Source organism: Stegostoma tigrinum, chromosome 13 (assembly GCF_030684315.1).
Source record: "Stegostoma tigrinum isolate sSteTig4 chromosome 13, sSteTig4.hap1, whole genome shotgun sequence".
In the NCBI taxonomy this organism is placed as follows: Eukaryota; Metazoa; Chordata; class Chondrichthyes; order Orectolobiformes; family Stegostomatidae; genus Stegostoma; species Stegostoma tigrinum.
In genome coordinates, this window is record NC_081366.1 from 3,535,835 (window position 1) to 3,551,219 (window position 15,385).

A 15,385-nucleotide genomic window follows, 5' to 3' on the forward strand; every position below is an offset into this window, starting at 1 on the left:
GGTTTCAGGTGAGCAGAGGCAGGAACAGAGTCTAAAGACATTATGGAGATGGTGATTGCTGGTCCTGGTGATGGGATGGGTACGTGTGCGTGTGTAAGCTTACCTTGGGTCAGATATGGCCAGATGTCACACCATACCAGGTTATAGTCCAACCGGTTTATTTGAAATCAGGAGCTTTCGGAGCGCTGCTCCAAAATTTCACATAAACCGGATCATAAATTCATAAGGATATAGGGGCTGAATTAGGCCATTCGGTCCATCGAAGTCTGTTGTGCCATTTGATCATGGCTGATATGCTCCTTACTCCCACTTTCCTGCCTTCACCCCATAACCCTTCAACCCATTGCCAATTAAAAACCTGCCTAACTCTTCCCTAAATGTACTCAGCATACCTGCACCCAATGCACTTTGGGGTAGCAAATTTCACAGATGCACAACCCTTTGGGAGAAAAACAAAAACAAAGTTCTTGGAAAAGCTCAGCAGGTCTGGCAGCATCTATGGAAAAGAAAACAGAGTTAACGCTTTGGGCCTGGTGACCCTTCCTCAGAAATGAGGAAGAGCTCTCTTTGGGAGAAGTAGTTTCCCCTCAACTCTGATATAAATTTGCTCTCCCTTATCCCAAAATAATGACCTTTTGTCCTCGTCCTCTAAACCTGTTGGACTATAACCTGTTGTGTGACTTATGACCTTGCTCACCCCAGTCTAACACCAGTACCTCCACATGTTGGGTCAAATATGGAACAATGTTTGCAGACAGCTTAGTTCAGGGGAGGTGATGACCTGGACTATATACTTACAGATCCAGGCAAAGTTTTGGAAACCCAGATTCAAATCCCAGTTAGGCAGATGGTGGAATTTGAATTTAATAAAAATCTGGAATTAAAAAAATCAAACAATGACCACAAAACCATTCCTGATTGTCAGGGGAAAACCCACCTGGTTCACTATTGCCCTCTAGGGAAGGTAACTGTTGTCCTTACCTGAAACGGCCTACATGTGACTCCAGACCTCCTGGGCAATTGGGTAATAAACGCCGTTCCAGCCACCAAAAATAGCAAAGCATCAGTCAGTTTCAGGGGAAAGGAATGGCTTCAGAGCGTCTGAAACCGTATATCAGTTAAGGGCTAAGGACAATGGTTCCAGTCTGTCCAAAATTTAATTAAGGAAACTTTTATTCATACAATATTTGACTTAGGGCAGACAGAATGGCAGCTTCCTATCATTGCAGTTTGATACTGTTGAAGAATCATAAGTATGTCATTTTCCTAACACAACCCAGTTCATAGAAACTAGGAGCAGGAGTACCCATTCAGCTCAGGCATTCAGTATGAAAATAGCTGATCCCCTACCTCAATGCAATGTTCCCCTTTCTCCTACATAATATCAGTAATTAGGTTTCTGCAGCCTTCAGTGGTTGAGATTTCCCAGGCTCACTACCCTCTGGGTGAAGAAATTGTTCTTCATCTCAATCCTGAATGGTCCACCCCGTACCCTGAGACTGTGTCCTCTGGTTTGGGACTCCCCAACAAAGAAAAATATCCTCCCTGTATCTAGCCTGTCCAGTGCCGTTAGAATTTTGTATGTTTCAATCAGATCCCCCTCTCATCCTTCCAAACTCTTGTGGCCCAGTTGAGCTAATTTCTCAGGACAGTCCTGCCATCCCCAGCCCCTTCTCTGGAAGCTGGGCTGTTGTGGAAGGGGAAAGGGCAGGAGTGAAGAAAGTTCTTTGGCTGATATTTGTTTCTCTGGGCCATGCTGTCAAATTATGATGTGAGTAGTGTCACACGATATGGATTGTGGCTGGAGCAGAGCTGACACTTGGAATCTGTCTGCATTGTGAAAATCCTGGCCGGCTTTTACACATCAACATAAGAAAGATAAGGATCAGAAATAGGCCCTTCAGCCCATTCAAATGAGATCACGGCTGATCTGATAATCCTTAATTTTCCTTTCCTGCTTTTCTCTGTTACCCTCGATTTCCTTCCCTGTTAAAAATCTGTCTGTCTCAGCCTTGAATATACTCAATGACCCAGGCTCAGCAGCCATCTGTGGTAAGGACACACAATCCTCTGAGAGAAATACTCACTCCTTCTCTCTGCCCTAAATGTGTGACTGTGCACCCCCCCCCCCCCCCCCCCCACCCTTTACCTCATACCAGAATCCTGAACTGAGTAATCATCTCTCAACTGCAGGGAGAATGGTGATAACAATGTGGCCCCTTATGGATGGTTTGAGCCAGTGGTCAAATCAGAAAGGGCAGTCAGGGAACATGTTTGTATCTCCCCATCCCTCATGCCTTTCAAAGAGAAGATCAAATATCATAAAGACACTGTGACATTCTTGTGCTGCTAAAACACTGAGGTGGTTTTATTATGCCACATCACTGCTGAACCTCAGAGTAACACATCAATCAGACTCATTGTAATGTGCATGAGACAGACCTCTGGGGGCAGGGCAGGGAACTGGTGAAAACCAGGTGCCGGTGAATTATGGAATGAAACTGTGAGGGGCTGCGTCCTTGCAGCTTCATGACCTTGCAGCTCATAAATCAGGATTCCTGACTTTACCCAAGTTGTATCTTTTAAAAAACCCTACCCTCATTACCCGTCTACCTTCCTGAAATTCATTGAGTCAAAGAGTCACACGGCACAGAAACCTATCCTTGGGTCCAACTCGGGTAAATAGCCAAGGCCTCTTCCCTAGGGTTGGGGAGCCCAAAACCAGACAGGTTTAGGATGAGAGCGGAAAGATTTTTTAAAAAGCACCCAAGGTGCAACTTTTTCAGACAGAATGTGGTGCGTATATGGAATGAGCTGCCAGAGGAAGTGGAGGAGGCCGGTCCAATTATAACACATGAAAGGCACCTGAATGGATGCATGAATAGGAAGGGTTTAGAGGGATATGTGCTAAATGCTGTAAAATGTGAGTGAATAAATTTCGGATATCTTATCGAAATTGATGAGTTGGAACAAAGGATCTGCTTCCATGCTGCATTTGCCCATGACATTATGACTGTAGCCTCCCGACCCGGACTATGGGAGATGGTGAAGCCTAAACTCAATTAGAAAAGCCAAATAGTGACCATGAAATGATCGTTAATTACTTTAAAATCCAATCAGGCTAGGAAACTGCCGTCCTGACTTGTGCTGACCTACATGTAACTCCAGACCCACAGCAATGTGGTTAACTCTTGACTGCCCTCACAGGCAATTGGCGATGGGCAATAAATGCTGGCCGAGCCAGTGAAAGCTACACACCATGAGCAAATGAAAACAAAAATCACTCTATAGAATCAAACTTTGCCCCGGCCCATTCACTGCTGTCTTCAATTCCAGTCCCTACAAGCTGCCTGCAGACTATCATTGATAACCAGCCCAGTACTCTTTATGTATTAGCTGTCTTTTTTTTATTGCTTTGGTTTGTGGCCTGGCCAGCATTTATTGCCCATCCCTCGTTGCCCTTGAGAAGGTGGGGGTGAGCTGCCTTGTTGAACCGCTGCAGTCTACCTGCTGTGGGTTGACCCACAATGCCATGAGGGAGGGAGTTCCAAGATTTTGACCCAGCGACACTGAAGGAACTGTGATATATTTCCAAGTCAGGATGGTGAGTGACTTGGAGGGGAACTTGTAGATGGTGGTGTTCTCATACGTCTGCTGCCCTTGTGCTTCTAGATGGAAGTGGTAGTGTGTTTGGAAGGTGCTGTCTGAGGATCTTCAGTGAATTTTTACCGTGCATCTTGTAGAGGGTACACACTGCTGAGCGTTGGTGGTGGAAGATGTAGATGTTTGTGGATGTGATGCCCATCAAGCGGGCTCCTTTGACCTAGATGATGTGAAGCTTCTTGAGCATTGTTGGAGCTGCATCCATCCAGGCAAGTGGGGAGTATTCCATTGCGCTCCTGACTTGTACCTTGGTGGACAGGCTTTGGGGAGTCAGGAGGTGCGTTAATCATCGCAGTATTTCCAGCTTCTGGCCTGCTCTTGTAGCTACTGTGTTTATGTGGTGAGGTCAGTTGAGTTTCCGGTCAATGATAATCCTCAGGATGTTGATAGTGAGGGATTCAGTGATGGTAGCACCTTTCAATGTCAAGGGGCAGTGGTTAGATTGTCTCTTATTTGTGATGACCATAGCCTGGCCTTTGTGGTGCACATGTTACTTGCCACTTGTCAGCTCAAGCCTGGATATTATCTTGTTGCATTTGAACATGGACTGCTTCACTGTCTGAGGAGTCACGAATGGAGCTAAACAATGTGTATTCATCAGTGAACACCCCCAATTCTGACCTTATGATGGAGGAAAGGTCATTGATGAAGCAGCTGAACATGTTTGGGCTGATGATGCTACCCTGAGGAACTCCTGCAGAGATGTCCTGGAGCTGAGATGATTGACCTCTAACAGCCATGACCATCTTCCTATGTGTCAAGTATGACTCCACCCACAGGAGAGATTTCTCCCTGATAGCCATTGATTCCAGAATGGCTAGGGCTCCTTGGTGCCACACTAGTTCGAATGCAGTCTTGATGTCAAGGGCTGCCATTCTTGCCTCACTTCTATAATTCAGCTCTTTTGTCCAAGTTTGAGCCAAGGCTGTAATGAGATCAGGAGCTGAGTGGCCCTGGCAGAACCCAAACTGGGCATCACTGAGCAGGTTATTGCTGGGCAGGTGCTGCTTGGTACCGCTGTTACTGAGCTTCCATCACTTTACTGATGATCGAGAGGAGACTGATGGGGCAGTAATTGGCTGGGTTGGACTTGTCCTGCTTTTTGTGTACAGGACACAGTTGGGCAATTTTCCACATTGTTGATGCATAAGCATTTTAGTTAAGGCTGAATTTCACAGCTGGGAAAATATGTGTAGCATCAATCTCCAGAAGGATTTACTTGCGTACTCAGGTTGGCTCGGCTGATTGTATTGGTGTCAACAGCAGAGAGTTTGATCCCAGTCCCCAGTTGAGTGTGCCTTCTTGTCCTACCCCTCTGGGGGGATTTTGTAGCTATCTGCCTTTGGAAGAAGAGGAAGATTTTTGCCTTGCAGGTTGCGTACAGAATGTTCGTGAGATTTCACCTGGGATGAGGGTTGTCGGTAGATAGACACCAAGTTACGTCTGTAATATCTCCAAATATGCGGACAGCACAGAGCTGGGTGGGAGGATAAACCACAAGGAGGATGCAGAAATGCCTCTGTGTGATTTGGATAAGCAGAGTGAGTGGGCAAATGTGTGGCAGATGCAGTATAATGTGGATAACTATGCGGTTATCCACTTTGGTAGCAAAAAAACAGGAAGGCAGACTATTATCTGAATGGTGATAGATCGGGAAAGCAGGAGGTGCAATGAGACCTGGGTGTCCCTGTAAACTAGTCGCTGACAGTAAGCATTGCAGGTGCAGCAGATGGTGAAGAAGGCAAATGGTACATTGGCCTCCTAGAGAGAGGATTTGAATACAGCATCATCGATGTGTCACTGCGGTTGTACAGGGCCTCGGTGGGACCACACCTGGAATATTGCATGCAGTTTTGGTCTCCTTTTCTGAGGAAGGGTATTCTGGTGATGGAGGGAGTGCAGCAAAGGTTTACCAGACTGATTCCTGGGATGACAGGACTGATGTGTGGAAATATACTGGATTGGTTAGGATTATATTCACAGGTGCTTAGACAAATAGTGGAGTAAACACAGGAAGGATGTTCTTATTGACTGGGAGTCCAAACAGGAGTCCCAGCAGGTCTAAGAATATACGATAGGCTGTTTGGATCTGAGATATGAAGGAATATCATCACCTAGAGTATGGTGAACCTATGGAATTCTGCACCACAGAAAGTGGTTGAGACCAAAGCATTGAATGTTTTCAAGAGAGAGTTAGGTGTAGTTCTCAGGGCTAAAGGGATCAAAAGGTCTGGGGAGAAAACAGTGACAATGTATTGAGTTGGATGATCAATCATGATCACATTAAATGGCAGAGCAGGCTTGAAGGGCCGAATGGCCTTCTCCTATTTTCTGAGTTACTGTGTTTCATGTTTATATTCTCCAATGATAAGCAGATATCATTGAAACATGCCAGATACTGAAAGGATTGACAGGATGCACTGAGGGATTGACTCCCCAACTGGAGAATATAGAACAACTGGGCAGAGTGCTAGGATTGCAGAACAGATGCCTACGCCAGAGTGCAGGAGACTTTGTTTCACTTGAAAGACTCAGCTCACACCAGAAGATCAGCCTTGGTCTGTTCAAGGGTTGAGAAGCATAGATTTTTTGGTGTCAGAATGAAGGGATATGGAGAGAGGACAGAGTGGTTTGAGGTCAATGATCAGGAACAATTAGATAAGATCTTTTCAAAATGTATTTACAGGATATGATTAGAACAGTATTTATTGCTCTGGAGAAGATGTGGTATACCAGCTACTTGCAGCCATGCACTGCAGTGGTCAAGAGGCAGATCAGCACCATCTTCTCCGGGGCAGTTAGGGACAGGAAATTAAAGCTGGTCCAGCCGGTGACACCCGCATTCTGTGAATGAATGGAACTGTTTTTTTTAGCTCATTCTGATTCCCATTTCTTATACTCTTACCCACAAGCCTCGGGTTTTCCCATGTCTACTTTACCAAACACCTTTCTATTTTGAAACATGTCCATCAACTCATCTTGCCACCTTCTTTTTTCTCAAGAACAGCTCTGACACATTACACATTTCCTCTGCTGTAAAAATAACAAAAATGCCCTTTCAAATTTGTATATTTTTTACACTTCGTTTGGGTTAGGTGCACAGTCCATATCTAATAAAATCTGTACTTTCTCAATGTAAGTGGCCCTGATTAATGCTGAGAGCTTGTCGAGGATACTTACAATGAGCCTGTTTAATAAGAGCAGAATGAGCAGAAAATACAGTGCCAGGAATTCAGCTTGACAGTCTATGATTTGATTAACTGTTTTCATCATTGTAGTGAACTGGGGAAAAGACATGACTTCCTTACAGCAAGCCACTTCCTGAAGTACTCCTCAACAACTTCAGAGACAGTTAGTTGTATTGATTCCATTAAAACCAAATTACAGTTGTATTTTAAATTCTTGTACATTAAATTTTCACTTTGCAAAATAAGAGATGATCTATTCATGGTCATACAAAAATCCTACTGTATCAGTAAAAATAAGTGCATCTGGTTTTTATCCACTAACCTTGACATCAGATCTAATCTCAGAGCCTCTCTGAACTTCCCCCTCCACAATATCAGCTCCTCACTTCCCAACGAGGCCTTTGCCATCCATGAATTTACTGCAGCTCTCGCATCAACGGCATGGCCTTAGATGTCGATCTTTAATGAGAGACTATTTAAACGTCACTCATATGGTGTGGGTGTCATTGGCTAGGCCAGCAAAAGTTCCCCAACCCTAATTGCCCAGAGGGTATTAAAAATCCACCATAGTTGTAGGTTTGGAGTCTCACATAGGCCAGACCAGGAGAGGATGGCATTTTCTTTACTTGAAGAGCATTAGAGAACCAGATGGATTTTTCAGGAAATCAACAGTGGTTTCGTCAGCTTATTTCTAAGTTATTTTTATTGAGCACAAATTTCACCATATGCCACAGCAAGATTCAAATCTAGGTCCCCAGGACATTGCCTGGGTTTCTTCGAAGAATGAGGGCAGATCTCTTAGAAACCTGTAACATCCTAACATGACAAGACTGGGTAAATGCTGGAAGAATGTTCCCAATTTCCTGGGAGGTAGAACCAGGGTTCACAGTCCAGGGACACAGGGTAAGCCGTTTAGAGATGAGTTGAGGCGAAATTTAATGACTCAGAGTGATGAGCCTGTGAATTCACTGTCACAGAAAGCAGTTGAGGTAAAAACATTGAATGTTTTCAAGAAGGTGTTAGATGTAGTACTTAGAGTTTTTTTTTATTCATTTTTGGGATGTGGAGATCACTGGCTAGTCAGAATTTATTGAACCTAAACTGTTTTGGGCTTAGAGGCTACACTTCAGCCATCATGAGGGTGGCTCAATTTATGAACTTTTTTTTGACTTTCATACCATGGCTCTTAAACATACCAGCTGACGTCAGAGTTACAAAGTTGGATGACCTCCATCCTATGATGAACTGTGACTAATTTTCCAACTGGAGCTCAAGACAAGTTGGGCAGATTGAGAAATAACCGAGCAATAGCTATGCCCATTCAGGGCAGCATAGTGGCTTAACGGTTAGCACAGCTGCCTCTCATCATCAGGGGCCTGGGTTCAGATCCACCCTCTTGTGACTATTTATGTGGAGTTTGCACATTCTCCCTGTGTTTTCCCACAGTCCAAAGATATGCAGGTTAGGTAAATTGGCCTTGCTGTATTGCCCTTGTGTCCAGGGATTTTCAGGATATATGGATTAGCCACAGGACATTCAGGGATAGGATTGGGGGCTGGTCTGGATGGGATCATTCCTCAGAGGGTTGATGTGTGCTTGATGGGCTGAGTGGCTGAGTAGGAATTCTATGGAACTCCTGCTGCCAAGCTTACCCATCTTTACAGCATTTGTACCTATCTGAGATTATGATGCCAATTAACTCCCAATCACAGTTTAGATATTCTCAATCCCAGCCTACGTTTGACCAATCACTGAAGTCATGAATAAGATTGTGTTGGTGTCAGGTACAAAGACCCAAGTGCAAATCGATAAATTTGAGGCACCCTTGCTTCAGTAACAATCTCTTGTCTGTAAGAAATGATGAAGTTAGGTTTAATATTGTGCAACTTCAGATAGCCACCAAAGTTAATTTTCAGCAGTTCAATTGATTCAAGATGTTCTGTTCATGCTGTACAGTTAATTAGCTGCAGAGAATTAAACAGTTTCAATTTCACAATCGCCTTTTCTTCTCACACTCTCCCATCTCTGTTTGACTGCTTTTGTTCTGTCTCTCCCTGGTGGTTTCAGATTGAAATATGTTTGAAATGGAGCCATACAAACCAGGTCAAACCTGGGTCTTTATTCATGGTAACAACTCAGATAGATGAAGACAGTATCTGTTGCACTGACACTCCATCTCAATATGCTGATAAACAAGCTAAGTTCCTCACATTGATCAACGAGAGTAAATTGTGTTGTGAGCTTTATTCAAGGTCTCTGGTTATAAAAGTTGTTTTATATTCAAAATGGCCTCAATGGGTTTAGGGTACTGGGCCTTTGCCAGAACCGACATTGTCTATCCATTCATCTTCATGTAACACAAATCAATAAATCATCATCATTTAGATAATAGTTTATTGTTTTCATTGTGTTGCACTTGTTACTGCATCTATCTCCTATATTTTCACCTCTCTATAAATAATTTCTCTTGCCCAATTAGAAAGTTCTGATGAAAAATGATTAAAAACTCACAAGAAATGCTCAGTCAGTCCATAAGAAGCTAACATAAAAATAAAAGAAAAGCTTCTATAGCTATAATAGGGCAGTAAAAGTTCTGAAGAAGATTGTTCTGAATTCAAAACATTAACTCTGTTTCTCTCTCCACAAATACTGCAAGGCTTGCTGAGTTTCTCCAACACTTTCTGTTTTGATTTCAGATCTCTGGCATATACTGTCTATTGCTTTTATCAGGTAAAAGAGTCAGATTTTTATACAGACAGTGTGTAAGACCTGGCTTAGATCTGATGAAAGGTGTAAACCTGAAATGTCGACTTTTCTGCTCCTCTGATGCTGCCTGGCCTGCTGTGTTCATCCAGCTCCACTCTGTATTGACTCTGGCTTGCACTGTCTGAGAGTGTGGTGGAGACAAATCATCGTAGCTTTCAATCTGAATGTAAAAAGTTGGCAGGGTTACAGGACAAATGGGAGGAATAGACTTCATGGAGTTGGCCTTGAAGGGAGCCAGCATGGAGATGATGATGTAAGGGTCTCATGAGATCTGAGCTATGATGGGTGGATGGGTAAAAATTCACCATTGGTATGCCAGTTAGAATGGATTGGATGGGCCACATTATCTCTTTATTTAATGTACTTTGAATCTAATCCATGTAATTACAAACTTTGAGGCAAATGGAAGGACCTATGTGTTTTTCATTTGTGGGGAATGTTAACTGTGCTGCCAGTTTCAACAGCACTATTGTGAAAGAAGGTCATGATAGTGGGATAGTCAGAGAGAATTATTTGTACTGAAAAGGCCTGAGGCTCTTAAGAGAGCACAATTGACATTATATGAGGAATAATTTTGATAGATAAGCAAAAGCACACTCTGGGTAGTTGATTGAGATGAGGAAAAATGTCTTCACTTAAAGGTAGTGAAGCTGTGGGATTCTCTACCGTAAAAGGCTATGGAGGCCAAGTCAATGAATATGTTCAAGAAAAGGAGAGTTTCTTTTTGGAATTAAAGCCAAGAAGGGGTTTGGGAAAATGCAGCAATATGGCACTGAGTTGGAGGCATATTGAATGGCAGAGCAGGCTGAAAGGGCAAAATGCCCTAATCTTACTCCGAGTTTCTATGTTTCTGTGTTGATTAGTGTTTAAAGAGAGAAAGCAAGATAGGGAGGCAGAGAGGTTTAAGAAGAAATTTCAAAGTTTAAGACTTAAAGACAATTGAAGGCCCAGTTGCGAATGATGGAATGACAAAAAAGGGGAATGCTCAAGTGGCCAAAATGCTGAAGAACACAGATCTCACGACGCATGATGTTAAATTAAATGAATAGAGAGGACAGCCCAGACCACCCAATACAGTCACGAACACAAAAACAAGCGTTGGAATTACCGTCTTTGGTTGATGCATTCAGCAGTTTTGTGATCCAGCTTTACCTGCAGATAAGCTTGTAGGTCATTTCTTCAGATACCCTGGACTTTGCTGTTGCAAATGAAAGATGCAGGCCATTAAAAAATGAAGAAAACGATTTTGAAATATAGCTAGCTTAAGGAGATTTGCAGTGAAAAAGCCTGAAGCAAAGTCAGAAGAAATAATGGAGAGACCCTGTACTGGGATTATGGGCTGTGAGAGGGACTGGTCCTTTCATAAATTTTCATGCAAACTGTTGGCATGTAATGTTGAAGAGGAAGCATTTCAATAGATTTAGATCAATACAATTGTATTGAAAGTTACACTCTGCTGGAAAAGCTGTGAAATATAAAACATAAATCTGCAACATAGCGCAGTGTTTCTGTCTTCCCCCACCCCCCCCCCCCGACTTCTCTATCAATGCTGCACACATTTTGTTTCCTGTATCTGAAAGCTTTCGTTTCCTTTCATATAGTTACTCTTCACACACTTACTCCTCTTCACAGTCTCTGGGTCCTCCTCACACAATTGCTTGTCTCCACGCACAGTCTGTACAGTTCACACAATCATTCCTGTTCATCTATTACTATGCACACAGTCACTTGTCTTCTCACAATCACTCACCCTCACCTTGTTCCCAGCCCTTCAATACTGAGGCAGAGTTGGGATGTCCAATGTTAGCCTGACATCACAATCCTGTTGTCATACTTTCCACAAAACCCTTACCCAATCTCTTCAACCGCACTGTAGCTGCACACATCCCTGCAAAGGACCACGAGGCGGTGACTGGGTGCTGGGATCTCTCACTTACCTTTCTGCTTCTTTGACTGAAGGTCACTCCTGGCAAAGAACCTCATGTCAACTTTGGTTGATTGAGTAGCCCTTTTCGTCTCTGGCTTGGAAGGTCGTGCTGTTGATTCCCACTCCATGTAATGTAAACTGAGGCTCCCAGTGTAAAAGTGAGGGAGTGCTGCTCTGACAGAGGTGTTATATATTGCCTGCGATGTCACACCAAACCCCTGTCTACTCCATCAGGTGCAGGTAAAGGCCCTGAGGGACAACTGTAGAAATGACCAATGGCATTCCTACTGGTGGTCTGACCATTATTTGTCCCTCAGCCAGTATCTGAAAGACAGACTATGTGGCCACGGGAGCTTACAGCGCACATTTTGGCTGCAGTACTAACTATATTGCAGCAATGACCATGCTTCACAACTACAGAACTGGTTTTAAAGTGCTTTGATCTTGATGTGGCCTCTACTTACAATACCCTGTGGGCAGAAGCTGACAGAACAAGAGAACCCACAGATATCCAGTTCCACAATGGGAAATTCAGTCAGAAACTCCCCAAATCTGAGCTGCTGAAGCAATAGAATCATGGAATTGTTAGAGAGCAAACAGAGCCCTGTCAACCCACCACTCCTGCACCAGCCAAGGGAGCATGGTTAAAGCAGCTTCTGTGATCCAAGTAACCAGCCTCATGTACTCAATAGATACAGGGATGTGCCAAGCAGCTATTACTATAGGGATGGAGCAGATTTCAGGTTCAAAGGTTAAACAGCACAGTGGCAGCAAACTTTTTGTAATTGAGTGACTTATGAAACGATGTTATACAACTAGCAAGGGAGCATCATTTTAAAGTTAAAGATGGATGATTTAGAGGGGATTTGAGGAAAAATGTTTTTGCCCAGAGGTTAAGGGGTCTGGAATGCACTGGCTGGTAGGGTAGTTGAGGAGGGAAATCTCATAACCTTTAAAATGTACGTAGGGGAGGCACTTGAAATGTCATAATGTTCAAAGCTGTGGGCCTAATACAGGAAAGTGGTTGTAGAGAAAATAGACAGACATTTTTGGCGGTATAGACTCGATGGGCTGAAGGGCCTCTTCTATACTCTATAATTCTACAATTCATGCTGAATATTGAATCACTTGTTTACAGAAATACATCTTAATTTTAAATTATCATGTGTTTTGACTCCCATTATGTGTTCTTGCTGAGGTTATATAAGTACAGGCTAAAACTCTCACTAACACCTCCTCACCCACCAACCAAATACTGTTCTTCATGTTGTATCCAGACAGTGAGGGTGGTCACACAATTGGGCTAGGAGCAGAGGGCGGTGGGTGGGAGGACAGCTGGAAAGAAAAGCTTGATGCCAACTTTGTCCTCATCTTACTTAATGTCCACACCCATGGACCTCCCAGCACATTGATTGAATTCTGCTGAGTTCTGGAATTCCTGGTTTTACTTTCTACCCATTAGCTCCACCTCATCCCTTGGCATCTTCCCCACCCCCATCTTGCATTGTGTTCCCGAACCCAACAGTATGACCCTGACTGCCTCCCAAACCAAGCGCAGTCAGGATCCAAAGCTGGCACCTTTGATAAAACCCAAATGGTGGAGGTCTAAGATAAAAACAGAGGGTGCTGGCGAAACTGTGCAGGTCTAGGAGCATCTCTGGAGAGTGAACCAGACTTAACGTTCAGAGCCCAGTTTGATTCTTCTTCAGAATTAAAGGGAGCTGGAAAAGGATGGGACCATCAAAGTGTGAACTGTGCTTCCCTCTCCATGGGCAATGCCAGACCTGCTGAGTTTCTCCAGGACCTTCTACTTTTATTTCTGGTCTTTTTTGACTCCATTTCAGAGTCAACCATTTGATTAACTTCCCAGTTACTTACTTTTCTACCTCCTACCTTACTTTTCCAGTCAGTCTGAAACAAAAAACTCTGAAATCTTGAACCTTATTCCCCTCTTCTTTTTCTCTCTCTCTCTCTTTTTTTTGATTATTTTTCTATATATGCAGCTATCGCAAGCAAAGCCTACTGAACCAAGAACGGGGTATCGAGAGATGATTACGAGAATGCCACTTTAACACAGTAAGAACTGGGCAACATCAGAAAATACCATAAGCTTGAGATCAGTATTAAAATGCACTTGGGTTTAGTTCATTCTGTGGTGTTTCCAACAAGAAGTTCCCATTCTGTGGTGTTTCCAACAAGAAGTTCCAACTGGGAGCCAGTGGAAACCTGGAATTATAATGGAACCATTTCACCTTGAGGATGTAATTGCATTTTCTATTCTTGAGTTCAGAAAGACCTGGATGCTTTTCTGAAGCGGCACCAGATCCAGTCCACAGCATTTCCAGAGCCCTTCTTTCTGGCCATGACGAAGAGTTGTTCAGCAAGCTGAAGGCTGAGTTCACTTGTTGCTATGCAGGGAGCTGGAGACTGCCATGAGTCAACAGGTTCAGGAGGTGGGAAGGGGTTAGAGGATGAAGCAGAAAATGGTTCTTCTGTATGACTGGGAAGGCCAGCAGGGTTTTACAATGTTCTGGGGCCCCTCAGGGCGATCGACTGCCATTTGATGATTTAATTCCCTCAGTAGTCATGAGGGCTTTTTCTTGCTCACTGCCCGCCTTTAAAGATTCATTATCCCATTGTGATTTCGAGCATTGACATGTGCTAGCCTCTGCTAACGAAGTCCACAATTTGTGTCTAGTTACGAAGAATCAAGAAGCTTCCTACCTTCAGGATTGTTGTCCCCATGCCTGTTTCTGCCCAATGCTTGCATTAACAGCTATGCCAGTTGGCTGAAATCCTGATGGACTTCTCCATTGATTGCCGGGAATGTTGGGACAAATGGTAGGCTCAGCTCGGTTCCAATTATCTGGGGCACTGCCGTGCTGTGTACTGCAGAGTTACATGTTTCTGTGACTTGTAACCAGTGCCCAGTCCATCCCAGTGACCAAGTTCAAGACCTTCCTCATATGTTCAGATTCTTGGGGAAGTAGACAGTGTCGGGTGTGAGGAAGGTTGCCTGAAGGTAAACCGCTGAAGTCCTGAGCATCATTTTTGTTTTGGTTGTTGGTTTTATTTTAGAGTGAATTAACCAACTGTTCTTGTAGTGGTAAATGGGTAACTGAAATTAATTGTTGAAAGAATTACGTGCAATAAGGGGTCAGTGCTTGAAAGAGAGAAAGATGGGGTGATGGGCGTCGATGTTGGCTTCTGGCTTTTACAGAGAGTTGGGACAGACAGAGGCCCACTGTATGCAGAATGGGTGACAAGAAAGTATTGTCAGCCCGGTTTACATTGCAGAACCAATCATCAAACTGCAGAATGTGTTGCAGATTCGCCATTGTCCATTTGATTGTCTTGCCATCAGAAACCTCCTGTTTTCACCTTTCATTCCACAAAGAGGAACGGCCTAGGGCTGGGGCAAGGTGGATTGAATTGTTGTGATTCTGTAGTGGGCACTATTGTTTCTTCAATTCTCCCCAGTTACTCTCAGTAATATCACCCTTCCAGAAACTATTAAAAACTTACAAATTGGTTCCTTGCACCTCCAACACTGCACCACCACCATCACCTTTTCTGCTCACCCCACCATAAGATGTAGGGAAATTGCTTGCTGTGTAAAGCTCCTACTGGTGTTACAAACAATCTCCGGGCTTCCTCTTGGATTGTTTTCTGCCCCCACACTCCCCCCCTCCACCCCCCCCCCCCCCCCCCCCACCCCGGCCTCCCCCCACCTCCGGCCTTTCGCATTGACTTGTCTGAATTTGCTATGTGAATGGTTTCTATGAAATGGCTGCACATTATTGAACTTTCACTTGTGAACGGATGTCTCAAGTTAATACTG

The 15,385-nt window shown here is 43.8% G+C and overlaps 1 protein-coding gene across 3 annotated transcripts in view; it reads left to right on the forward strand.

Annotated features, from left to right (window-relative positions):
- The window catches only part of LOC125458221 (protocadherin-1-like), a 378,692-nt gene that overhangs the window by 287,957 nt on the left and 75,350 nt on the right, over window positions 1-15,385 (forward strand). The window contains exon 4 of one of the 3 annotated variants that reach the window (XR_009446597.1): window positions 13,548-13,620. The exons of the other annotated variants lie outside the window; for them this stretch is intronic. The gene's annotated coding sequence lies outside the window, so the exon portion shown is untranslated. The remainder of the gene's footprint in view (window positions 1-13,547; window positions 13,621-15,385) is intronic. 3 annotated transcript variants of the gene reach the window in all.